The sequence below is a fragment of the Ambystoma mexicanum genome, chromosome 4q, assembly GCF_040938575.1.
Source record: "Ambystoma mexicanum isolate Mex_15411 chromosome 4q, UKY_AmexF1_1, whole genome shotgun sequence".
Lineage (NCBI taxonomy): Eukaryota > Metazoa > Chordata > Amphibia > Caudata > Ambystomatidae > Ambystoma > Ambystoma mexicanum.
In genome coordinates, this window is record NC_090928.1 from 476,328,179 (window position 1) to 476,341,640 (window position 13,462).

The 13,462-nt window shown below is 46.0% G+C and overlaps 1 protein-coding gene across 5 annotated transcripts in view; it reads right to left on the reverse strand.

The window, feature by feature from the left end:
• The window catches only part of VRK2 (VRK serine/threonine kinase 2), a 711,103-nt gene that overhangs the window by 2,144 nt on the left and 695,497 nt on the right, over positions 1 to 13,462 (reverse strand). The window lies entirely within an intron of this gene.

The following is a 13,462-nucleotide window of genomic DNA, read 5'->3' on the forward strand; positions in this document are numbered from 1 at the left end:
TATAAAAAATCAAATACGCAGACAAAACCTTTACGTGTTTTGATGGATCTCGAATAGGGGACAACAAATGTGACGAAGCTGGTACATACATATATGTAGAACTGTACATGCATACACTACAGAGAAAGACGCATCAGAAAAGAGCACACCACAAGTTGCGAATCACTAGGGCATTCCAATCTGAAGGGCGAGGTTGAAGAGCACTCTTTAGTAGGAAGATCATATGTTTGTTTGTTTTATTAATTTGTATAGCGCTACAGATCCGTAGGTAGAAGGGCGCTTAAGGAAGAAGTTACAGGCATGAGATAAACATTTACATGGTACAACAATTTACATAGATTACAAGGTATAGGCAGCAGTTACATAAAATTTAGGCAAGGTGGCGGCCTTAGGGAGGTGAAGGTCTTCGAGGTGAGGGTAAATGCTATTCTTTGTTCAGTAACCAGCCAATAACCTGTTTCCTAAATATTGGAAAGGACTCAATAGTTTTAATGTTGAATGGAATGGTGTTCCAAAGTTGGGAGGCAAGCACTGTGAAACTAGCACCATCTGCTCTTTTTAGGGCAAATCTAGGCACTGACGGGCATAGGGAGTTGGAAGATCTGGTGGTTCTGGCGGCGGTTTTTAAGGAAAATTTATTGGTGAGGTTATATTCATCAGAAAGAACAATACTGAAGGTAAATCATCTTATAGTAGATTAATTCCTGATACGGGTGCTCCATCTTAGACTCCCAAATCAGTAGCAGTATAGAATGATGTGCAGCAGATTACAAGGAACCAGTACACCAAACAAGAAATTGCTGCCAACGTAACAAGCCAAAACTGGCTCCTTGTCCTGCCAAAGAATCCAGAAGGTAATGTTTGGAAAATATCTGGTTTATTGTGGGAATGCAAGGTCTACATGTGTTGGTTGCACAGTATGAATGTCCAGTGGCATAGTCATTTTATGTTGCTTAGGCATTTTAATACATGCTATCAAGTATAGTCCCAGTATGACTGAAGTTGGAAAGGGTAGCTGCATGATGGGCATCACAGAGAGATGCTTGATCCATCTAAACTTTCTATATCCTGCTATAGATCACAGCGGAAAAGATGCATAAAATAGGCCATCTGAGCAAAGTGACAAAAGATAAAAACCTGAGCCAATTAAGTCTTTATGTGGTACTAGAAAAGCAATTTCGAAAGTTTCCTCCAAAGTATTCCTCATCTTTGATAATCATGTCCAGCTTCGGCTGCTTCAGAGACATTTTCTCAGCAGAGGGTGCCGTGCATCGATCGAGTCGATGTCCCTCGAAGGCCTCCATCGAGGGTGACCTTATGGGTGTATAATGTGCAGTGCCCGTTAGCCTCAGTTCCGTTTTTCCGCAAACGTGTTTGCTTTGGAGACTCGTTGCGCCTTGCTAGTAATTATTTGCTACGCAGTTCCTAAAAAAAAAAAAAAAAGAGTGTATCGACGACAATGTCTTCATCCTCTACCCCAACGACTTCTCACACAGAAGTGTGATTCGAAAATGTTGATCACGGATCCCCATCGTTCTTGCCTGTGGTGCTTGGGGGGAGGCCATGTCACTGATTCCTACACAAAGTGTCAGGCTATGACAGGAAAAGCCCTGCGAGAACGAAAGGGGAAGTTACAGGTAGGGAAATTGCCCCATAAAACCAAAACAGATCGTTCTTCAACCGTCGATTCCGGAGATCGTTCTTCTCCACGTCAGAGTGACAAAAAGCGATTGAGGTCCTGTAGTGGTTTGCGCCACTCGTCCTCAATGAAGCGATCGAGGAGACAGCACCATCGGTCGCCATTCAGACAAAGCCCCCAAAAAATTCAAGTGCCCCACCAAGCATTAGTCATCTGAAGATTGGGAGGCATTCAGCTTGAAAATGCTGGAAATATTTGAAATGGGTAAGCCTCCGTCTGCACCTTCTTCGGAAGCCGGCAAAGAGCGGTCCCGTACCGACACTCATGCGCCCTCAAGCCCGTGTGGTCGAAGGAATGTTGACAGAGAACCCTCGAGGTCTCCGGTGAGTAAAAGTCACCTGAGACATGACGAGCGGAGGTCCTCAACGCCGTCGAAACCTCCATGACCTTTGAAGCCAAAATCTTCAAAGGGAACTGTCGAATCCTCAACGCCATTACTATCAACGCCACTGTCGACGTTGACACCAAAACCATTGACGGCAAAAATTCTGGTGGTTTCAGCACGGCCTACAGATCATGTGAAACCTCATAAAGGTGCCAAACCACAGCCTTGGAGTGTTCCAGAAAAAACCTTTACTCCTTTGCCAAGGAAGGAGTTTTTTTAAATCCATTTCTTCAATTTTTGAAGAAGACAAACTATCTGGTGAAGAGGATGCCCATTTGGCCTTGACATTGGAACTCTGAATGTACCGGAATGTCTTATTTCGGAAGAGAGCAGGATGAGAGTCCTGTTGACACTCAGCATAATGCTAGTGGCATTGATACAACGCCTGAAATTGAGTTTGGTAGGCCAGAGCCAGGAGAGCATGCTGGCTCTTCATATCGTCACCTGATGTCCAAGGTGGTGAAATATCTAGGCTGGGCTAGACCTCCTGTTCAATTTGTCCAAGATGACCTTGCAGATATTCTGGACCAAAGTCCACCTACAGACCCAATCTTACCTTTTCATGTGGCTTTAGAAAATAGGGTGGCCAGAAATTGGGAGTCCCCGGACACTATCCCTGTGGTGGATAAATCGCTTGCAAGAAAATACTGCCCTTCCTATAGCGACCCCGGCCATCTGTCCAAGCACCCCACTCCCAAGAGTCTGGTGGCCCAGGCAGCCACGGCTACATCAAATAAGGCAGCATACCCTACCATCCCTCTAGAGAGGGGCGTCAAGCGTGTGGATGGAAGGGCGCAGAAGGTATTTTCAGCTGGGAGTATGGCCCTGAAATCGGCTAACTCCACATTTGTCTTAGCCAAGTTTTCGTACATTCTGTGGGAGTACATATCCATGGCTGCGGAGCACATTCCAGAAGGGGAGGAAAGGGAAGGTTGCCTAGCTATCGTTAAGGATGGCAAAGAAGCCATGCGTGAATCCCTTAAATCTGGATTGGACACTGCAGACAGCATCAGCAATTCCATGGCTACGAGCACAGTAATACGCAGATTTGGTGGTTATGCAAGTTGGTTTTCGCACCGGACGTGCAGGCTCGTTTGTTAAACATGCCATTTGACTGGTCTTACCTATTTGGCAACAAGGCTGACAAGAGCCTTGAGAGGTTGCAGACCTCAAAGGCGGCTGCCAAATCTTTATGGGCCGCTGTTAGGCAACCTCAGCCTTTTTTCGTTCTTCAGGACAACCATTGAGGGGGCGATCCTATCGTTACTACCCCCTCATTTGGCAAGGCGAGAGGAATGGCCATTCAAAGACGCCAAAAAATAAATCCTTGTGGTGAACAAGTAAAAGGTGCGAAGCCAGCTCCAGCTACAGCTTCCTTGCCATCGGCAGCTGCAGCAACCACTCCAAAACCACTTGAGAGCTTGTGTCACGAATCACCGGTGGGGGGAAGACTGTCTCAGCATCTCGAAAACTGGCAAGCCATTACTTCAGATGCTTGGGCTCTGGAGACAATAGCCCAAGTTTACTGCCTTGCATTTATAATGCAGCCTCACAACAATCCACCAGGTAAACACTATTTGAGGATTCCAGATCCGCTCCTTGTGCAGGAAATAATAACCCTGCTAGAGAAAGGTGCTATAGAACCCATACTTGTAGCGGAGAGGAACAAGGGTTGGTATTCCCCATATTATTTGATCCCCAAAAAAGACAGAGGATTGAGATCCATCTTGGACTTGAGATACTTGAACAAGTTCCTCAGGAAGGACAAATTCAAGATTTGTCACACTTTCTCAGATCCTTCAGGCCCTCCAGTTACAGGATTGGTTGGTGTCATTGGACCTTCAGGATGCTTATTTTCATGTGCCAATCCATTACAAGCACAGAAAATACCCGAGGTTCACGGATGGAGGCTCACATTATCAGTTTCGAGTTCTACCATTCGTGTTGACCTCTGCCCGAGGGTCTTCACCAAACTGATGGTGGTGGTGGTGGTGGTGGCAGCGCATCTCAAGAGAGGGGGGGATTCATGTCTACCCCTACCTGGACAATTGGCTGATAAGGGCACGTTCTCCCGAACAAGCTCTGGATCATCTCAGTCACCTGCCACTCCCTTCACAGACTGGGCTTCTCCCTCAATTTCAAGAAGTCACAGATGACACCTTCCCAGCAGCTCCAGTACATCAGAGCTGTGCTAGACACAGTCCTGGGAAAGAGCTCACCACGCAAGGGGAGGGCTCAAGACATTCTTCAGATAGATGCCACATTTCAAACTGCCCAGAATCTTCCGGCTTTCGATTTCTTGAGGTTGCTCGGCCTCATGGCATCCTGCATTTTTCTGATGCCAGAAGCCCGCCTGAGAATGAGATCCCTTCAATGGGCTCTAAGAACACAATGGTCCCAATTCTCAGGAAAGATGTCGGACTGACTTCAGATTCCAACTACGGTTTCACAGGATCTTCTGTGGTGGGCATGCGAGGACAATATTCTGAAGGGAGAACATTTCTGGCAGCATGGCCGGAGATTACAGTAGTGACTGACGCCTCACTCATGGGGTGGGGAGGCCATGCCAACGGTCTGACAATCAGCGGTCATTTGTCACCATCAGAGTCCAAACTACACATCAACCTTTTGAAGCTGAGGGCAATCAGACTAGCGCTAAAGGCCTTTCTGCCCTCTGTAAGTGGAAAGAATGTCCTGATAATGACAGATAACATAGTGGCCATGCATTACCTTAACAAGAGAGGAGGTGTAGGGTATCTACCACTGTGCAGAGAGGCAATGCAGCTCTGGTACTGGGCAATTTAGAAGGAATCTCCCTATCGGCAGTTCACCTAATCGGGGAGAACACAATGGCGTATGCTCTCAGCAGGCAGAGCACAGTCTCCCACGAGTGGGAGCTAGCGCAAGAAGTCCTTCAAGAGATTTTTGCCCCTTTGGGGAACCCCTCAAGTGGACCTGTTTGCGACCGGAAGCAACCGAAAGTGCGAAAGGTATTGCTCAAGGGAATTTCCTCTGAGGGGAGCTCTAGGAGACGCGTTTGTGGTGGATTGGGATTTTCCACTTCTAAACAAGTTCACACCAATCCCCATCATTCCTCAAGTAATCAGGAGGTTGAGACGGTTCGGAAGCCGCATGATCCTAATTGCCCCAGATTAGACCAGGAGAATGTGGTACCCGGACCTTCTGGATATGTCCATCTGTCCTCCGATACGTCTAACACAAAGAGAGGACCTTCTCTTGCAAGGGGAGGGACCGGTTCTCCATCCAGAGGTCAACACTCTCAACCTTCACGTGTGGTTTCTGAAAGGTTGATATACAAGGATTGGGACCTCCCGGATGACGTAATGGAGGTGTTGCTTTCGGTAAGAAGGCCAGCAAGAAAATCTCTGTACCGTCGCCGCTGGAACAAGTTTTGTGACTGGTGCAGGGAAAAGAATGTTGATCCTTTTCTATGTTTCACTCCAGATGTGCTTTCTTTTCTCCTTTCATCAGCACAGAAAGGTCTTAATATTGGAACCGTTAAAGGTTAGCTGGCAGCGCTTTCCATATTCAAGTCCTCTTCGGAAGAATGCTCTTACTTCAAAATGTCCTTGGCGATTCAATTTCTGAAAGGGCTCACAAATGTGTTCCCGCCTTCTACTTTTCAGGTTCCAGTTTGAGATATTAATTTGGTTCTAAAATGTCGAATGTGTGCCCTATTTGAACCCTTGCGCACATGCCCCTTGAGGTTATTGACCTTCAAAACCATATTGTTGGTTGCATTGACATCTGCACGTAGAGTGAGCGAGTTGCAGGCACTCTCCTCCAGACCACCCTATACCGTATTCCACAAGGACCGGGTTGTGTTAAGGGTATAACCCTCCTTGCTACCTAAGGTGGTATCTGATTTTCATCTAAATCAAAAGATTGTTCTGCCAGCATTTTACCCACCGCCGCATCCCAGTAAAGACGAAGATAGGCTTCATAGACTGGACCCTAGAAGAGCTTTAAGCTTCTATATTTCTAGATTCTCCAAACTAAGAGTGGATGACCAACTCTTTATTGGCTACACAGGAAGAAAATTAGGACAAGCTGTTTCAAAACAGACTTTGTCAAGGTGGTTTATACTTGGTATCTCAGAATGTTACAAAATGGCAGGTTTGAGAGCTCATTCTACCAGATGTATAGACTCTTCTGCAGCCCGTTAAAGGGGAGTACCTATTAGATCCAGTTGTGATGCTGCAACATGGTCATCATTGCATACGTTCACAAAACATTTTTGTCTGGATGCTTCCCATTCTCAGGATGTCGCCTTTGGTAAGGCGGTACTGTATTCGGCCATATAAAAAGCTGACAATTCTAAATTCTCCTCCCTCCTCCTATTCGACATACTGCTTTGGGAGTCTATCAAAGATGAGGAATACTTTGGAGGACACAATCCATTCGAAGAAAAAGTTACTTACCTACTGGTAAAGTTCTTTCGATTGGATGTTCCTCCAACGTATTCCTCATCGTCCTCCCATCCTACCCCTCTGTAGAATTTCCCATGCTGTTACGGCTTTCGTTCTCTCAAGGCTGACTACTGCTTGCCTAGGCTAACAGCCAACATGAACAGGAGTGAAAAACAGAACTGAGGCTAACGGTTGCACATTGCTTTAGGCCTATTTAGCTATAAGCTATTTTTGCTACGTTTCACCACTTAATATCCCAGGGCACAATATCCTGTAAATCCCCATGTTACTAATCACCCTTGTACTGATCATTAGCCTAGTAGTCCACCCCAACGGCACCATCCTAGATGCAAATAGACCCCACCTACTCAACCTTCCTAGCATGACGCCCAAGCCTTGCCTCCTCTAATTACCAGTCTTCAGGAGACTACACTATGGTCCCATGCTCTACGTCGAATAGAAATCTTAAATTACGTGCCAGACTTCCCAAAATATACGAGCCTCTGACCAGCTCTCTACCACCATCCAATAAGAAAACCAACTGCTACCACACCACGACAGCCTCCACTGTCAAATGGCCCACCACCCTACCTACTTTCTGTGCAGTTAACACCCAGACTACCTCACACATCTCCAAGGCTTCTGCTCCCTACAGCCCTACCCCTTGCCCTACCGTAACCAAAGCAGACAATCCCTTAAAGGTGCTCTCCTTAATGCAAGTTCTCTGGTGGCTCATGCCATCGACATAGCCAACCTAATCACAGAAGACAGTTTAGATTTCCTTGCCATAACCAAATCTTGGCTGCACAATGCCGCAGGACCTGCACTCGTGTTAGCCGTCCCAGAAGGATATACTATTTCTAGACAAGACAGAGTTGGATCCCGAGGCAGTGGAATAGCTGTCATTTCCAGAGAGAGTCTATCTATGAGAATAGTTGCCCCCCATGACCTGCAATCATGCAAATCCCTCTCTATCAAACTACCTCTAAAGAACTCCCAATCTCTCACCATGCCTGTAATTTACAGACCCCCCTGGGCCCATTGGCACATTTGAGGAGGACCTTCATAACATACTTGCCAGTAATTTCAAACCTACCTCCCAAGTACTGCTGCTCGGCGACTTTAACTTAGGCCTGAATGATCCCGCGGATAAACAAGCCCTACAAATAGTAAACTCCCTCAATGCATTTGGATTAACACAAAAAGTGAACGCTCCCACCCATATCAAGGGTAGAACTCTGGACTGGGTAGCCAACCACAACTGTACAGCTACTATTACCTCTATTTCTCCACTATCCTGGCCTGACCAATCCCTCGTGTCCTTGACGCTTTCCACTAGTAGACCTATACTCCTAGTTCCTCAAGTAGCGCCACCCTGTCTAACCAGGCTGAAAAAGAATATTACTGTGGACAGTGTGATCCCTAATATTCTACCCACACTAAACTCTCTACCAGATAAACTTGACCCAAGCACCCTGGTGCAGGAATGTAATAAGATCATGCTCTCTACTCTGGACAAAGTCGCCCCTCTCAAACTGAGAGCTAGCAAAGCCAAAGCACACCTTAATAAGTGGTTCACTCCACAATTAAAGGACTTGCGACTATTAAAAAGAAAATGTGAAACTGATTGGCGGCTTTGCCAGTCTAATGTGAACAAAAAGAAGCTAATGTCCACTGCATTACACTACAAAAAAGAAATTTGTCAGGCAAAAGGAAACTATTATAATAAACGTATTGCCAATTCTAACTCTAGTATGAAAGAATTATTCACAATCCTAAGAGAACTAGAGTCCCCTATCTCCACACCCGATATCTACATCAAAAACAAGAATTGGTGCTCAGAGATACAACAAGCCCTAACTAATAAAATAAATACTCTTCAAACCAAAATAAAAAACAAGAAACACTCCTTGCACTTACCTCAACCAACTGACTCTCCCACACCAAATACAAATATTCCTGATCCAAATAATACATTCTGCTTCACCAAAATAACGATCCTTGAAGTGGAAAAAAACATCCTTCCTCTTAAACCTTCTAATTGCCCAGCACACATAATAAAACAGGCCGCGAGAGACCTCTCTCCCTTCATCTCTAAACTGATCAATGCCTCTTTTGCCTCTGGCACTGTCCCAGTCAATCTCAAACAATCTTGGGTTCTCCCTCTCTTGAAGAAGCAAACTTGAGACCCACTTATCGCCACCAAGTACCGGCCCATTACGACGGTACCATTTTTACTCAAAATTCTGGATAAAGTTGCATACCTGCAGATCCAAAAACACCTCGAACAGCATAAACTCCTAGGGGTCAGTCAATCAGGATTCCGGCCACTACATGGGACGGAAACCGCACTGATAGATCTGAAGACTCAGATCGATGAGCTGAGAGATAAAGGGAAGACAGCATTACTACTGCTACTCGATCTCTCAGCTGCATTCGATCTGGTGGACCATAAGGTCCTCTGCAGGCATCTTGATACAGTAGCGTACTTCTCCATAGGCGCTGTCAAGTGGATAGAATCATTCCTGAGCGACAGAACCATCAAAGTATTCTCACCCTCAGCAGCTGCTGATCCCACCCCAATTGTGTGCGGGGTCCCTCAGGGCTCCTGCGTATCTCCCACTCTGTACAACATATTCACCAAACCATTGTTCGATGATTTGGACCTTCTGGCTGTCACCTACACTAATTATGCAGATGACACTCAAATTCTCCTCCCACTTTCTGGGGATCATGGCAGGGACTTGGCGTTGGTGAATAGAATCTACCTCATCATTCAGGCATGGATGTCCACGCACGGTCTATGCCTGAATGATGACAAGACAGAGTCGATAATCCTCGGATCCCCCTCCAATATTTCTAAACTAGGTCATGAATACGCTTTCTTTATCATTGATGGTAACAATACCATTGTCTCTAAGGAGGTAAAAACACTTGTATTCTACCTGGACGCCACAATGTCCTTCAATAAACAACTGAAATCCCTGGCCTCCACCAGAGCCTAGACATGTAAGCTGATCAGAGCAGGTAGGCCCTTCCTTTCCAATGATAGTTGTATCAACTCCAAATACTACAAAACAACGCCATTAGAGCAGCACTAGGCATCAACAGAAGAGTGCACATGACCCCAATTAGACATAAATACAATTGGTTATCCACCCATAACAAAATACAACTCAAAATCGCCTCCCTGACACACAAAGCACTGCACAATGCTGCACCCAGCTACCTAATTGACAGAATAACCAGAAGAACCTCTAGCAGGACCTCCAGAACAGTCAACACTAACCGCCTTTTAGTACCCAGATTTAAATCCTCCAGGATCGGCGGCAATAGCTTCCCTGTGAAGGCAGCTAAACTCTGGAACTCCCTGCCACATGAGCTGAGAGCTGATGTACCCTACTCTCACTTCAGAAAGAACCTCATTAGCCACCTCAATCTGACTGAGAACCAATTTCCACTCGAACTAGCTGCACTCTAGTACTGCCTGCCTCTTAGATTGTAAATTCTTGTTCATGCGTGCAAACTTGATGTAAATAACTCTGTCCTGTCTGCGAAATTTTGACTTCTTGTATATTGTAATATCTTTTGTGAAATCTGACTACTTGTATATTGTTTTTGTACAATGTGTAACCTTGTAAGCCTTGCATAATCCTGCAGCGCCCTGTTACTCCCGGGTCTGGTGTGCTCTATAAATCCAATAAACAAACAAACGGGCGCCACGCGTGTTACTTATACACCCGATGATGTCACCCTTGACGGAGGCCTTCGGGGGTCATCGATTCGACTCAGCGCCCTCTGGCGAGTACATTTTTCCGAAGCTGGATGTGATTATCAATGATGAGGAATACGTTGGAGGAACATCCATTCTAAAGAATGTTCCCAGTTGGTAAGTAACTTGTACTTCTTGCATGTGTGGTCATACAGTACTCAAGTTATTCCAAACGGGACACCCATTCCAGCATGTAGTCAACCTTGATGGCACATGCAACATGGTTGGCATAGGGCAATTAAATAGACTGGACCCTGCCTACCTTTGGAAAAAGATGAATGGGTCAAAAACTAGCCATATGAAGATGAGCCTATTCTTCAACCCTGAGAACATCAATAGCGCAAGAAGGCGAAGGGATAGAAACGGTGAACGGCCAGAAGCACTAAAGAGGAACCAGTTTTGGAGTAAGGAGGAAGGAGAAACCTGTACAGTGAACGCTGCCAAGGAGGCTGGGCTACCAGAGGCAGAGAAGAAAAAGGCACTTATAGGGGAGGTGAAAAGGGCCCGATCGTTGCAGAACAATTAGGAGGGAAATGGAGGAAGTAAAAGGGAGATGAGTAATGGATTGAGGAGGGAGCCCCCAGCATCCTATGGAAGTGGCTCCTGACCACTCATTACTAGTAGTGTTGGTGGCAGAGCCTGTTGCCAGCATCAGGCCCAACTGAGAAGCTTGTTGGACGAATGAGGTAAAAACAGACAATTGTGTGGTATCATTTGGAGGAATCCCGGGCCGCTCGAGTTGGGCATGTGGAAAGGGCAACCTAGAAACTTTGCATCCTTATCTGGCCAAATGCATTAAAAAGCAACAACCAGGCCAAGACTGTAGTTTCGGAGACGCTTAAAACCCCAGGGACTGTGAGTGAAATTTGATCACTAGGACGTGAAGCCTAAGGCAAATGAGGGATGGACTGACATACTAAGGTCCAAAAGAAAGCTGTAATTCTCCAATTTACCCCATCCAGCCCGGGGTTTAGACTTGTTTATGTTGTACAATTAAACATGTTAAAGCTTTTATTGTGGGACTTGATGTTGATCCCCGCTCTTGACAAAGGACAAATATCAAGGAGATGGTCACAAGAAACAGCAGATTCAAAAATGTGTTCAGGCACCAAGGATACATAGACAAATAGGTCCTCTATGGATATAAAGAACACTACTAGTGGATTATATAATTTCACTTGCAGCGGAAATAAAAAAGAAAATCAATAACTATATCCATATGACTGACCGAGTGTGGCAGCTGAGAAAATGTGTTGAAAGCATGCATATTCATATGTAAGGGGGAGTCGTATGTCTGGCCACACCATTTGAAAGGGTGAGGGAAAGCGTACAAAATAACAAATGACTTGCCTCTCACTAATGTTCTTTCTGATAGATGTTCCTCCCACAGATTCCTCATTTATGACACTCCCATCCGCAGCGCAACGGTTGTTCAGAAAATGTTCTCCCGACTGCACTACACGCCAGACAGGACATTCGGGTCAGTACATATCGAGGCGCAACAGCTTGTGACCTAATTTTCTCCCTTATTCTCTAGCACTTTGATGCTAAAGCACTGTGGAGCCAATGGTGTACTAGCTATCTGCCAAGAGAGGCAGGTTCGGAGGGTGATGAGGAATCCATGGGAGGAATATTCATCAGAAACAATATTACAGAGGGGCAAGTAATTTGTTCTTCTAATGGATTCCTTCCTCCCACCGATTCCTCATCTATGATAGACTCCTAAAGCAGTAGGTGGATCTATAGGAAGGAGGAAAGCAAGAACACCACCTTCTTACCAGAAAACTCTCGGGGTCCACCCTACCAAAATGAGCATCCTGTCCCGACTGGGAATCCAGGCAGTAATGCTTAGCGAATCTGTGCAGCGAGGCCCAAGTAGCTGCCTGGCATATCTCCATTACAGGGCCCCATCCCTGCAGTGAAACAGTGGCAGCAAGTCCTCTGGTAGAATGAGCTCTGAAACCTTGAGGCTCATCCTTAGCCACCAGATCCTAGCATCCTGAGATTCATACAATGATCTACCTCAACATGGGTCTGTTTGGTCAAACCCTGCCAGCACGGGCACCAGCATAAATTACAAAGAGCTGGTAATCTTTTCTGAACTCCCTCGTACCAGAGCATAGTAGCTGAGGGCCTGCACTGGGTTCAGCCAATGGAAACGTTTGTCTGTCTTGGAAGGATGGGGCGGAGGAAGATAGATTTTTTGAGTGAGATTACATTTTGCAACAATTATTGGGTGGATGGGAGGGTTTTAACTTCTCTTTGGAGAAAAGGAAATAGGCAGGTTTAACAGATGGCACCTGGTGTTCACTCACCTGCCTAGCGGAAGTGATGGCAACCAGGAAAATCACCTTAATGGTGAGCAGCCTAATAGAACAAGAATGCAGGGGCTCAAACGGAGCACCCATAAGAAATAAAAAGACTACATTTAAATGCCACACCGGGGCCACACACTGTCATGGAGGGAACAGTTTGCACAATCCACATAAAAAACTGCATAACTGTGGGAATCCTGAAGAAAGAGCCCTGCTCAGGGGACCATTGAAAAACCGAGATAGTGGTTAGGTATACCTTTACTGTGCCCTTATGCAGGCCCAGACGAGCCAAAGGCAGCAGAAAATCCAGGACAGAGTATAGAGGACATGAAATGGGGTCTAGATTCCTCTCCGGGCACCAAGCTGAGAATTTAAGCCACCTACAAGCATGAATTAACTTGCCGGCACGTCTCTGTGCTGAAAGGAAAACATCCAGGATGTCACCAAAAAGTCCCTTTTTGTATTTCAGCTGCTCAGTAGCCAAGCATGAAGGTTCAGGCTGCTAAGATTACAGGACCCACCCTTCCGACTGGGGTTGCAGATCTACTCTCCACAGAAGGCACCAGGGAGGGCAGATGGACATGTACAGCAACTCAAGTACCATGCTCTCCGGGCTCAGTCCGGAGCAATCAGAAGAAAGGTGTCCCGAACAGGAGCAATCTCCTGAAAACCAGCAAGCTTGGGATCTGTGGGAATGCATAACGGTCATCTAATGTCCAGTCACCCATCAATGGATCCTCTAGAGCTCCCCGGCAAGGAAATTCCCTAGAGCAGTGCAACTCGCACTTCCTGTTCACACTGGAAGCAGAGAGATTTACTTGAGGAGTCACCCAGCAGAAAGGAAATTCTCCTCTAGAACTT